Source organism: Glycine soja, chromosome 13 (genome assembly GCF_004193775.1).
Source record: "Glycine soja cultivar W05 chromosome 13, ASM419377v2, whole genome shotgun sequence".
NCBI lineage: Eukaryota > Viridiplantae > Streptophyta > Magnoliopsida > Fabales > Fabaceae > Glycine > Glycine soja.
In genome coordinates this window covers 8,583,905-8,595,287 of record NC_041014.1, presented here as the reverse complement: position 1 = coordinate 8,595,287, position 11,383 = coordinate 8,583,905, and positions in this window count along the sequence as shown.

Here is an 11,383-nt window from a genome sequence, read left to right as displayed (position 1 = left end):
TGGATTTTGTAGGATGCAAGATGCATGCAACCTTTGTCTTGAAATGCGGTAAATGCAGACTTCATATGAAACAATGCAATGTAATGGAAAGTTGTACAACGTTCATGACATTCTTTCCCTATTTTGTGATTTTGATTTTGATTTAATTTTTTTTTGGAAAACATAGATTGACTGTCCTTTTGAAAGAGGTGATAGTCCATGCAACCTTATCCTATCTTTTGCAAATCTCTCCGAGAACTCCCTCAGAGTGTGTGTTCTGTTTGATTTAGTCATTTGACCATTTTGGAGTGACGGCAATGGAGGCGTTTGATGTTTGATCAATCCATTGAAATCCTAGGGTTTGTCCCCTTTTTTTGTTAAAAACATCGATGGGTGAGAACTTTTGATCGGCCCCTATGTTCACTTGAGGCTCATGCACGGTGCCCCTCATTGCCCCAGTGTAAGGCTTTGAGGTACCAATCGTTGTCTTTCGTCATGACCTTGTAGGAGGGAACCTATTGGGTGAGAACTTCTGTTAGTGCTTAGCTTTACTGAGTTTTAAAAGATTGGCTAAAATTTTGTTAAAACATAAGCACTTAGACAATGAAGGAAAGCTGGAGTTGCTGCACATGATGTCCAACGTTATGTCAAGGAATCAGATTGGGCTGCACAATGCACAAGGCAAGGTAAAATGTCAAATGAAGAATTGAAGCTGCAGGATCCACGATGTCGGATACGATGTCCAGGACATCCTGCCCGAAAATACTGGACACATAAATCTGTTATATCTTTAACAGATTAATGTGCAGTTAGCAACAGATTAGGCGATCTATCTTTAGGAACGAATTAAAAGATAATTAAAGTTCGAATTACAAACTTGAATAGTTCGTTCAGGGATTAAAGATTAAAGATAAAAACTAAAAGATCAAACTTTATCTTTTAGATCTTTAAGTGCAGATTTTTCAGGAGAATGATAGATCTTATCCAGCGCAAGTTGTTGCAGCCCAGATACGCACACTGCTATATAAACATGAAGGCTGCACGAGTTTTCTACCAAGTCCGAGATTGAAGAGTTATTTTGTGAGTTTTGGGACTTGAGTGTTTTGTGAGCCACCTTGATGTTACCCTAACATCAAGTGTTGGACCTGAGTGTGTAGAGTTGATCTCTATTGTTCAGAGAGCAATCTCTGGTGTGTCTTTGATTTATTTGTAAACACGGGAGAGTGATTGAGAGGGAGTGAGAGGGGTTCTCTTATCTAAGAGTGGCTCTTAGGTAGAAGTTGCACGGGTAGTGGTTAGGTGAGAAGGTTGTATACAGTGGCTGTTAGATCTTCGAACTAATACTATTTTAGTGGATTTCCTCCCTGGCTTGGTAGCCCCCAGATGTAGGTGACGTTGCACCGAACTGGGTTAACAATTCTCTTGTGTTATTTACTTGTTTAATCTGTTCATACTGTCAAATATAATCTGCATGTTCTGAAGCGTGATGTCGTGACATCCGGTACGACATCTGTCATCGGTATCAGAATTTCAATTGGTATCAGAGCGGGCACTCTAAATCACTGAGTGAGATCTAGGGAAATAAATTCTGATGAACATGGAGAAAGAAGGAGGACCAGTGAACAGACCACCAATTCTGGATGGAACCAACTATGAATACTGGAAAGCAAGGATGGTGGCCTTCCTCAAATCACTGGATAGCAGAACCTGGAAAGCTGTCATCAAAGGCTGGGAACATCCCAAGATGCTGGACACAGAAGGAAAGCCCACTAATGAATTGAAGCCAGAAGAAGACTGGACAAAAGAAGAAGACGAATTGGCACTTGGAAACTCCAAAGCCTTGAATGCCCTATTCAATGGAGTTGACAAGAATATCTTCAGACTGATCAACACATGCACAGTGGCCAAGGATGCATGGGAGATCCTGAAAACCACTCATGAAGGAACCTCCAAAGTGAAGATGTCCAGATTGCAACTATTGGCTACAAAATTCGAAAATCTGAAGATGAAGGAGGAAGAGTGTATTCATGACTTCCACATGAACATTCTTGAAATTGCCAATGCTTGCACTGCCTTGGGAGAAAGGATGACAGATGAAAAGCTGGTGAGAAAGATCCTCAGATCTTTGCCTAAGAGATTTGACATGAAAGTCACTGCAATAGAGGAGGCCCAAGACATTTGCAACATGAGAGTAGATGAACTCATTGGTTCCCTTCAAACCTTTGAGCTAGGACTCTCAGATAGGACTGAAAAGAAGAGCAAGAACCTGGCGTTTGTATCCAATGATGAAGGAGAAGAAGATGAGTATGACCTGGATACTGATGAAGGTCTGACTAACGCAGTTGTGCTTCTTGGAAAACAGTTCAACAAAGTGCTGAACAGAATGGACAGGAGGCAGAAACCACATGTCCGGAACATCCCTTTCGACATCAGGAAAGGTAGTGAACACCACAAAAAGTCAGATGAAAAGCCCAGTCACAGCAAAGAAATTCAATGCCATGGGTGTGAAGGCTATGGGCACATCAAAGCTGAATGTCCCACCCATCTCAAGAAGCAGAGGAAAGGACTTTCTGTATGTCGGTCTGATGATACAGAGAGTGAACAAGAAAGTGATTCTGACAGAGATGTGAATGCACTCACTGGGAGATTTGAATCTGATGAAGATTCAAGTGATATTGAAATCACTTTTGATGAGCTTGCTATATCCTATAGAAAACTATGCATCAAAAGTGAGAAGATTCTTCAGCAAGAAGCACAACTGAAGAAGGTCATTGCAAATCTGGAGGCTGAGAAGGAGGCACATGAAGAGGAGATCTCTGAGCTTAAAGGAGAAGTTGGTTTTCTGAACTCTAAACTGGAAAACATGACAAAATCAATAAAGATGCTGAATAAAGGCTCAGATATGCTTGGTGAGGTGCTACAGCTTGGGAAGAATGTTGGAAACCAGAGAGGACTTGGGTTTAATCATAAATCTGCTGGCAGAATAACCATGACAGAATTTGTTCCTGCCAAAAACAGCACTGGAGCCACGATGTCACAACATCGATCTCGACATCATGGAACGCAGCAGAAAAAGAGTAAAAGAAAGAAGTGGAGGTGTCACTATTGTGGCAAGTATGGTCACATAAAGCCCTTTTGCTATCATCTACATGGCCATCCACATCATGGAACTCAAAGTAGCAGCAGCAGAAGGAAGATGATGTGGGTTCCAAAACACAAGATTGTCAGTCTTGTTGTTCATACTTCACTTAGAGCATCAGCTAAGGAAGATTGGTACCTAGATAGCGGCTGTTCCAGACACATGACAGGAGTTAAAGAATTCCTGGTGAACATTGAACCCTGCTCCACTAGCTATGTGACATTTGGAGATGGCTCTAAAGGAAAGATCACTGGAATGGGAAAGCTAGTCCATGATGGACTTCCTAGTCTGAACAAAGTACTGCTGGTGACGGGACTGACTGCAAACTTGATCAGCATCAGTCAGTTGTGTGATGAAGGATTCAATGTAAACTTCACAAAGTCAGAATGCTTGGTGACAAATGAGAAGAGTGAAGTTCTAATGAAGGGCAGCAGATCAAAGGACAACTGTTACCTATGGACACCTCAAGAAACCAGTTACTCCTCCACATGTCTATCCTCCAAAGAAGATGAAGTCAAAATATGGCATCAAAGATTTGGACATCTGCACTTAAGAGGCATGAAGAAAATCATTGACAAAGGTGCTGTTAGAGGCATTCCCAATCTGAAAATAGAAGAAGGCAGAATCTGTGGTGAATGTCAGATTGGAAAGCAAGTCAAGATGTCCCACCAGAAGCTTCAACATCAGATCACTTCCAGGGTGCTGGAACTACTTCACATGGACTTGATGGGGCCTATGCAAGTTGAAAGCCTTGGAGGAAAGAGGTATGCCTATGTTGTTGTGGATGATTTCTCCAGATTTACCTGGGTCAACTTTATCAGAGAGAAATCAGACACCTTTGAAGTATTCAAAGAGTTGAGTCTAAGACTTCAAAGAGAAAAAGACTGTGTCATCAAGAGAATTAGGAGTGACCATGGCAGAGAGTTTGAAAACAACAAGTTTACTGAATTCTGCACATCTGAAGGCATCACTCATGAGTTCTCTGCAGCCATCACACCACAACAAAATGGCATAGTTGAAAGGAAAAACAGGACTTTGCAAGAAGCTGCTAGGGTCATGCTTCATGCCAAAGATCTTCCCTATAATCTCTAGGCTGAAGCCATGAACACAGCATGCTATATCCACAACAGAGTCACACTTAGAAGAGGGACTCCAACCACACTGTATGAAATCTGGAAAGGGAGGAAGCCAACTGTCAAGCACTTCCACATCTTTGGAAGTCCATGTTACATTTTGGAAGATAGAGAGCAAAGGAGAAAGATGGATCCAAAGAGTGATGCAGGAATATTCTTGGGATACTCCACAAACAGCAGAGCATATAGAGTATTCAATTCCAGAACCAGAACTGTGATGGAATCCATCAATGTGGTTGTTGATGATCTAACTCCAGCAAGAAAGAAGGATGTCGAAGAAGATGTCAGAACATCGGGAGACAATGTAGCAGACACAGCTAAAAGTGCAGAAAATGCAGAAAATGCAGAAAACTCTGATTATGCTACAGACGAACCAAACATCAATCAACCTGACAAGAGTCCCTCCATTAGAATCCAGAAGATGCACCCCAAGGAGCTGATTATAGGAGATCCAAACAGAGGAGTCACTACAAGATCAAGGGAGATTGAGATTGTCTCCAATTCATGCTTTGTCTCCAAAACTGAGCCAAAGAATGTGAAAGAGGCACTGACTGATGAGTTCTGGATCAATGCTATGCAAGAAGAATTGGGGCAATTCAAAAGGAATGAAGTTTGGGAGCTAGTTCCTAGACCCGAGGGAACTAATGTGATTGGCACCAAGTGGATCTTCAAGAACAAAACCAATGTAGAAGGTGTTATAACCAGAAACAAGGCCAGACTTGTTGCTCAAGGCTACACTCAGATTGAAGGTGTAGACTTTGATGAAACTTTCGCCCCTGTTGCTAGACTTGAGTCCATCAGACTATTACTTGGTGTAGCTTGCATCCTCAAATTCAAGCTGTATCAGATGGATGTGAAGAGCGCGTTTCTGAATGGATACCTGAATGAAGAAGTCTATGTGGAGCAGCCAAAGGGATTTGTAGATCCAACTCATCCAGATCATGTATACAGGCTCAAGAAGGCTCTCTATGGATTGAAGCAAGCTCCAAGAGCTTGGTATGAAAGGCTAACAGAGTTCCTTACTCAGCAAGGGTATAGGAAGGGAGGAATTGACAAGACTCTCTTTGTCAAACAAGATGCTGAAAACTTGATGATAGCACAGATATATGTTGATGACATTGTGTTTGGAGGGATGTCGAATGAGATGCTTCGACATTTTGTCCAACAGATGCAATCTGAATTTGAGATGAGTCTTGTTGGAGAGCTGACTTATTTTCCGGGACTCCAAGTGAAGCAGATGGAAGACTCCATATTCCTCTCACAAAGCAAGTATGCAAAGAACACTGTCAAGAAGTTTGGGATGGAAAATGCCAGCCATAAAAGAACACCTGCACCTACTCACTTGAAGCTGTCAAAAGATGAAGCTGGGACCAGTGTTGACCAAAGTCTGTACAGAAGCATGATTGGGAGCTTACTATATTTAACAGCAAGCAGACCTGACATCACCTTTGCAGTAGGTGTTTGTGCAAGATATCAAGCCAACCCTAAGATAAGTCACTTGAATCAAGTAAAGAGAATTCTGAAATATGTAAATGGCACCAGTGACTATGGGATTATGTACTGTCATTGTTCAGATTCAATGTTGGTTGGGTATTGTGATGCTGATTGGGCTGGAAGTGCAGATGACAGAAAAAGCACTTCTGGTGGATGTTTCTATTTGGGCAACAATCTTATTTCATGGTTCAGCAAGAAGCAGAACTGTGTGTCCCTATCTACTGCAGAAGCAGAGTATATTGCAGCAGGAAGCAGCTGTTCACAACTAGTTTGGATGAAGCAGATGCTTAAGGAGTACAATGTCGAACAAGATGTCATGACATTGTACTGTGACAACTTGAGTGCTATTAATATTTCTAAAAATCCTGTTCAACACAGCAGAACCAAGCACATTGACATTAGACATCACTATATTAGAGATCTTGTTGATGATAAAGTTATCACACTGAAGCATGTTGACACTGAGGAACAAATAGCAGATATTTTCACAAAGGCATTGGATGCAAATCAGTTTGAAAAACTGAGGGGCAAGCTGGGCATTTGTCTGCTAGAGGATTTATAGCAATTACTTTTATCTGAACGTGCTCAAACGTTAATAGCACGTTCACTACTGGGCCAAAACAAATTCGACCGTTGCTTCACACGACCCTCTACATTCCTCATTCAAACTCATATTTTCGTGGTAATCTCGTTTTCATCAGCATTCCCCAACACCTCTCAGAGATTCACGAAACCACTCCAAAGGCTCTGCTTCTCCATGGCTACCTCACCAAAAGAAACTTCATCTCCTGGTTCACTCTCTGTACCATCATCTCCATCATCCACCAAAGCACCATCAAACCAGGAACAACCTGAATTCAATATCCAACCCATACAAATGATTCCTGGTCAAGCCCCTATTCCTGAGAAACTGGTCCCCAAAAGACAATAGGGAGTGAAGATTTCTGAAAACCCTAGCCTTGCAACAAGTCCTAGGGAAGTAGACACGGAGATGGATAAGAAGATCCGCAGTATTGTGAGTAGCATTCTGAAAAATGCTTCTGTCCCTGATGCTGATAAAGATGTTCCAACATCTTCCACCCCAAATGCTGAAGTCCTCTCTTCATCCAGTAAAGAGGAATCAACAGAGGAAGAGGATCAAGCCACAGAGGAGACCCCTGCACCAAGGGCACCAGAACCTGCTCCAGGTGACCTCATTGACCTAGAAGAAGTAGAATCTGATGAGGAACTCATTGCCAACAAGTTGGCACCTGGCATTGCAGAAAGATTACAAAGCAGAAAAGGAAAAACCCCCATTACTAGGTCTGGACGAATCAAAACTATGGCACAGAAGAAGAGCACACCAATCACTCCTACCACATCCAGATGGAGCAAAGTTGCAATCCCTTCCAAGAAGAGGAAAGAAATTTCCTCATCTGATTCTGATGATGATGTCGAACTAGATGTTCCCGACATCAAGAGGGCCAAGAAATCAGGGAAAAAGGTGCCTGGAAATGTCCCTGATGCACCATTGGACAACATTTCATTCCACTCCATTGGCAATGTTGAAAGGTGGAAATTTGTATATCAACGCAGACTTGCCTTAGAAAGAGAACTGGGAAGAGATGCCTTGGATTGCAAGGAGATCATGGACCTCATCAAGGCTGCTGGACTGCTGAAAACTGTCACCAAGTTGGGAGATTGCTATGAAAGTCTAGTCAGGGAATTCATTGTCAACATTCCCTCTGACATAACAAACAGAAAGAGTGATGAGTATCAGAAAGTGTTTGTCAGAGGAAAATGTGTTAGATTCTCCCCTGCTGTAATCAACAAATACCTGGGCAGACCAACTGAAGGAGTGGTGGATATTGCTGTTTCTGAGCATCAAATTGCCAAGGAAATCACTGCCAAACAAGTCCAGCATTGGCCAAAGAAAGGGAAGCCTTCTGCAGGGAAGCTAAGTGTGAAGTATGCAATCCTGCATAGGATTGGCACTGCAAACTGGGTACCCACCAATCATACTTCCACTGTTGCCACAGGTTTGGGTAAATTTCTGTATGCTGTTGGAACCAAGTCCAAATTTAACTTTGGAAACTATATTTTTGATCAAACTATTAAGCATTCAGAATCTTTTGCTGTCAAATTACCCATTGCCTTCCCAACTGTATTGTGTGGCATTATGTTGAGTCAACATCCCAATATCTTAAACAACATTGACTCTGTGAAGAAGAGAGAATCTCCTCTATCCCTGCATTACAAACTGTTTGAGGGGACACATGTCCCAGACATTGTCTCGACATCAGGGAAAGCTGCTGCTTCAGGTGCTGTGTCCAAGGATGATTTGATTGCTGAACTCAAGGACACATGCAAGGTGCTGGAAGCAACCATCAAAGCCACCACAGAGAAGAAAATGGAGCTGGAACGCCTGATCAAAAGACTCTCAGACAGTGGCATTGATGATGGAGAAGCAGCTGAGGAAGAAGAAGAAGCAGCTAAGGAAGAAGAAGAAGCAGCTGAGGAAGAAGAAGATGCAGCAGAGGATATAGAGTCAGATGATGATGATTCTGATGCCACCCCATGACCATCAGACCTTTATTGTTGCTTTTACTTTTACCAGTTATTGGTATGTAATATGTGCACATTAATTTCATGCATTCTACTTTTGCCAAATTCTGTCTAAAAAGGGGGAGTAGTAGGATATTATATTATGCATGATTTATGATTTTGAGGGGGAGTAGTAGTTATATGATTTTGAGGGGGAGTAGTATTTATACTACTGCTGCTGATGATGATTGATGTAAGCTACTAAAACTAGTAGCTGATAGAAGATGCCGCAGTGAACTGCTTCACAGCAGTAGGAGCATGGAGACAGGGGGAGCAGAAAGCTGATGTCACGTGAGATGTCTTGAAATCCTGGAAACAACTTGCAACTTGCAGAATTTTGCTGTCGCCACTACAGATACCGCTGTGCTTGATTACTCTGATAATGAAAGTTGCTGATCCCACTTGCATAACTGCTCGTACCTGCTCAGGAAGTGTCTAAGTATGTTTTAGACAAAATTTGCCAAAGGGGGAGATTGTTAGTGCTTAGCTTTACTAAGTTTTAAAAGATTGGCTAAAATTTTGTTAAAACATAAGCACTTAGACAATGAAGGAAAGCTGGAGTTGCTGCACATGATGTCCAACGTTATGTCAAGGAATCAGATTGGGCTGCACAATGCACAAGGCAAGGTAAAATGTCAAATGAAGAATTGAAGCTGCAGGATCCACGATGTCGGATACGATGTCCAGGACATCCTGCCCGAAAATACTGGACACATAAATCTGTTATATCTTTAACAGATTAATGTGCAGTTAGCAACAGATTTGGCGATCTATCTTTAGGAACGAATTAAAAGATAATTAAAGTTCGAATTACAAACTTGAATAGTTCGTTCAGGGATTAAAGATTAAAGATAAAAACTAAAAGATCAAACTTTATCTTTTAGATCTTTAAGTGCAGATTTTTCAGGAGAATGATAGATCTTATCCAGCGCAAGTTGTTGCAGCCCAGATACGCACACTGCTATATAAACATGAAGGCTGCACGAGTTTTCTACCAAGTCCGAGATTGAAGAGTTATTTTGTGAGTTTTGGGACTTGAGTGTTTTGTGAGCCACCTTGATGTTACCCTAACATCAAGTGTTGGACCTGAGTGTGTAGAGTTGATCTCTATTGTTCAGAGAGCAATCTCTGGTGTGTCTTTGATTTATTTGTAAACACGGGAGAGTGATTGAGAGGGAGTGAGAGGGGTTCTCTTATCTAAGAGTGGCTCTTAGGTAGAAGTTGCACGGGTAGTGGTTAGGTGAGAAGGTTGTATACAGTGGCTGTTAGATCTTCGAACTAATACTATTTTAGTGGATTTCCTCCCTGGCTTGGTAGCCCCCAGAAATAGTTGAAGGATTTTTTTGATGGATTAAGTCAAATGACTCCTATGTAGAAGCAAGATGTTTTGATGTTTTGATGATGCCAAAGGATCAAGTGCTTCCAAGTTTTATTCAAGACAAGAATCCAAGAATCCAAGAAAATCATGATATATGATCAAGTTGATCTCCAGAATCTTAGGAAGAAGTTTCCAAATTGAAAAACAAAAGGTTTGACCAAAGAATTCTATCATTTCAAATTGAGATTTACTTTCTAGTAATCGATTACCATCAGCTGAAAATGTTTATAACAGTCACTAGAAATTTGAATTCAAAATTTATAATGTGTAATCGATTACACATGGGTGGTAATTGATTACCAGCAGTTTATTGAACGTTTTAATTCAAATTTTAAAACCTGTAATCGTTTACACAACTCTTGTAATTGATTACCAGAGGGGATTTTCGGAAAATAATTTCCAAGATTCACATCTATTCAAATGGTTTATGAATGGCCATCAAAGGTGGCTTGGAAGCACGAATTTAAAGAGAGTTTTCATTGCCCAAAATGGTTTTATCCTCTCAAAAGATTAGGAGAGTTTTTCTGAACTGAAATGTCTTATCTTCTCAAAAAGATTCCTTGGTCGACCACTTGCATATTCGATAAGGAATTTTGATTGATCTTCATTGTACAATCTATCTCTTTTAAGAGAGATCTCTTCTTCTCTCCTTATTTCTGAAAAGGGATTAAGAGACCGTGGGTCTCTTGTTGTAGAAGATTCTTGAACACAAGGGAAGGGTTGTCCCTGTGTGGTTCAGACTTTGTAAAAGGAATTTTACAAAGAGAGTGGAAAATCTCAAGTGGGTTGCTTGAGGACTGGACGTAGGCACGGGAAGTGGCCGAACCAGTATAAATCAATTTTGCATTCCTCTCTTCCCTTAAACCCTTTTTTATTTACTGCTATTTATCTTTTTCTTCAAAGAATTTTATTTTGAATTGTCTTTTGAGTAATTCATGTTAAGGGTGCATTGTTAATCCGAAAAGAGAGAGTGAAAGTTTAATTGGGGAATAGTCTTTGCATCTTAATTCAACCCCCCCTTTCTTAAGATAACTGAGGCCATTTGTCCAACATCCTATTCTTGACAACTCGCTTCTCTAAGAAGACAAACTTTCCGGCATGATAAAATGAGGTCACATGAACGTCTATATTTTTACTTGAAAACACAGTCAATCAAATGCCCTCTCTTCTTTTTTTGAACACTTTTTTTTTTATTTTATTTTGAAACTTATTTGTTTTGAACTTTACTCGTTGTTTTACGGCGCTCCCAACAACGTGCAAGATGAGTAATCTCTGATTGAAAGGTCTTGGAAGTCCAAACTCAGGAGCACAGGTCGCTTGAGCAAACAGACCAATGGCTTGCACCCGCATTCCGGTGAAAGTTGAATAAGCAAAGATGCGTTTGTGAGAGGATGGGGAACAAAGATATCAACTTCCCCATTTCATTTAACATTGTAACTGTGGTTTACAATAATGGTACAAACTTGAAAATCCTGATGAGTTATTTAGAGACATCTAACAACAGCTTTCAAAATTGCCCCATGTGTGGCATCTCTTGTCAATGTCAGGATTTACACGTGATTCTCCTTAAATTTCAGCCAGCCTGCATCAATTAGACCTTGCACCTTACGCTTCAGGCCCCTACAATGCTCAATGGAATGCCCGGGGGCTTCTCCATGACAAGCACCACGTTGCGTT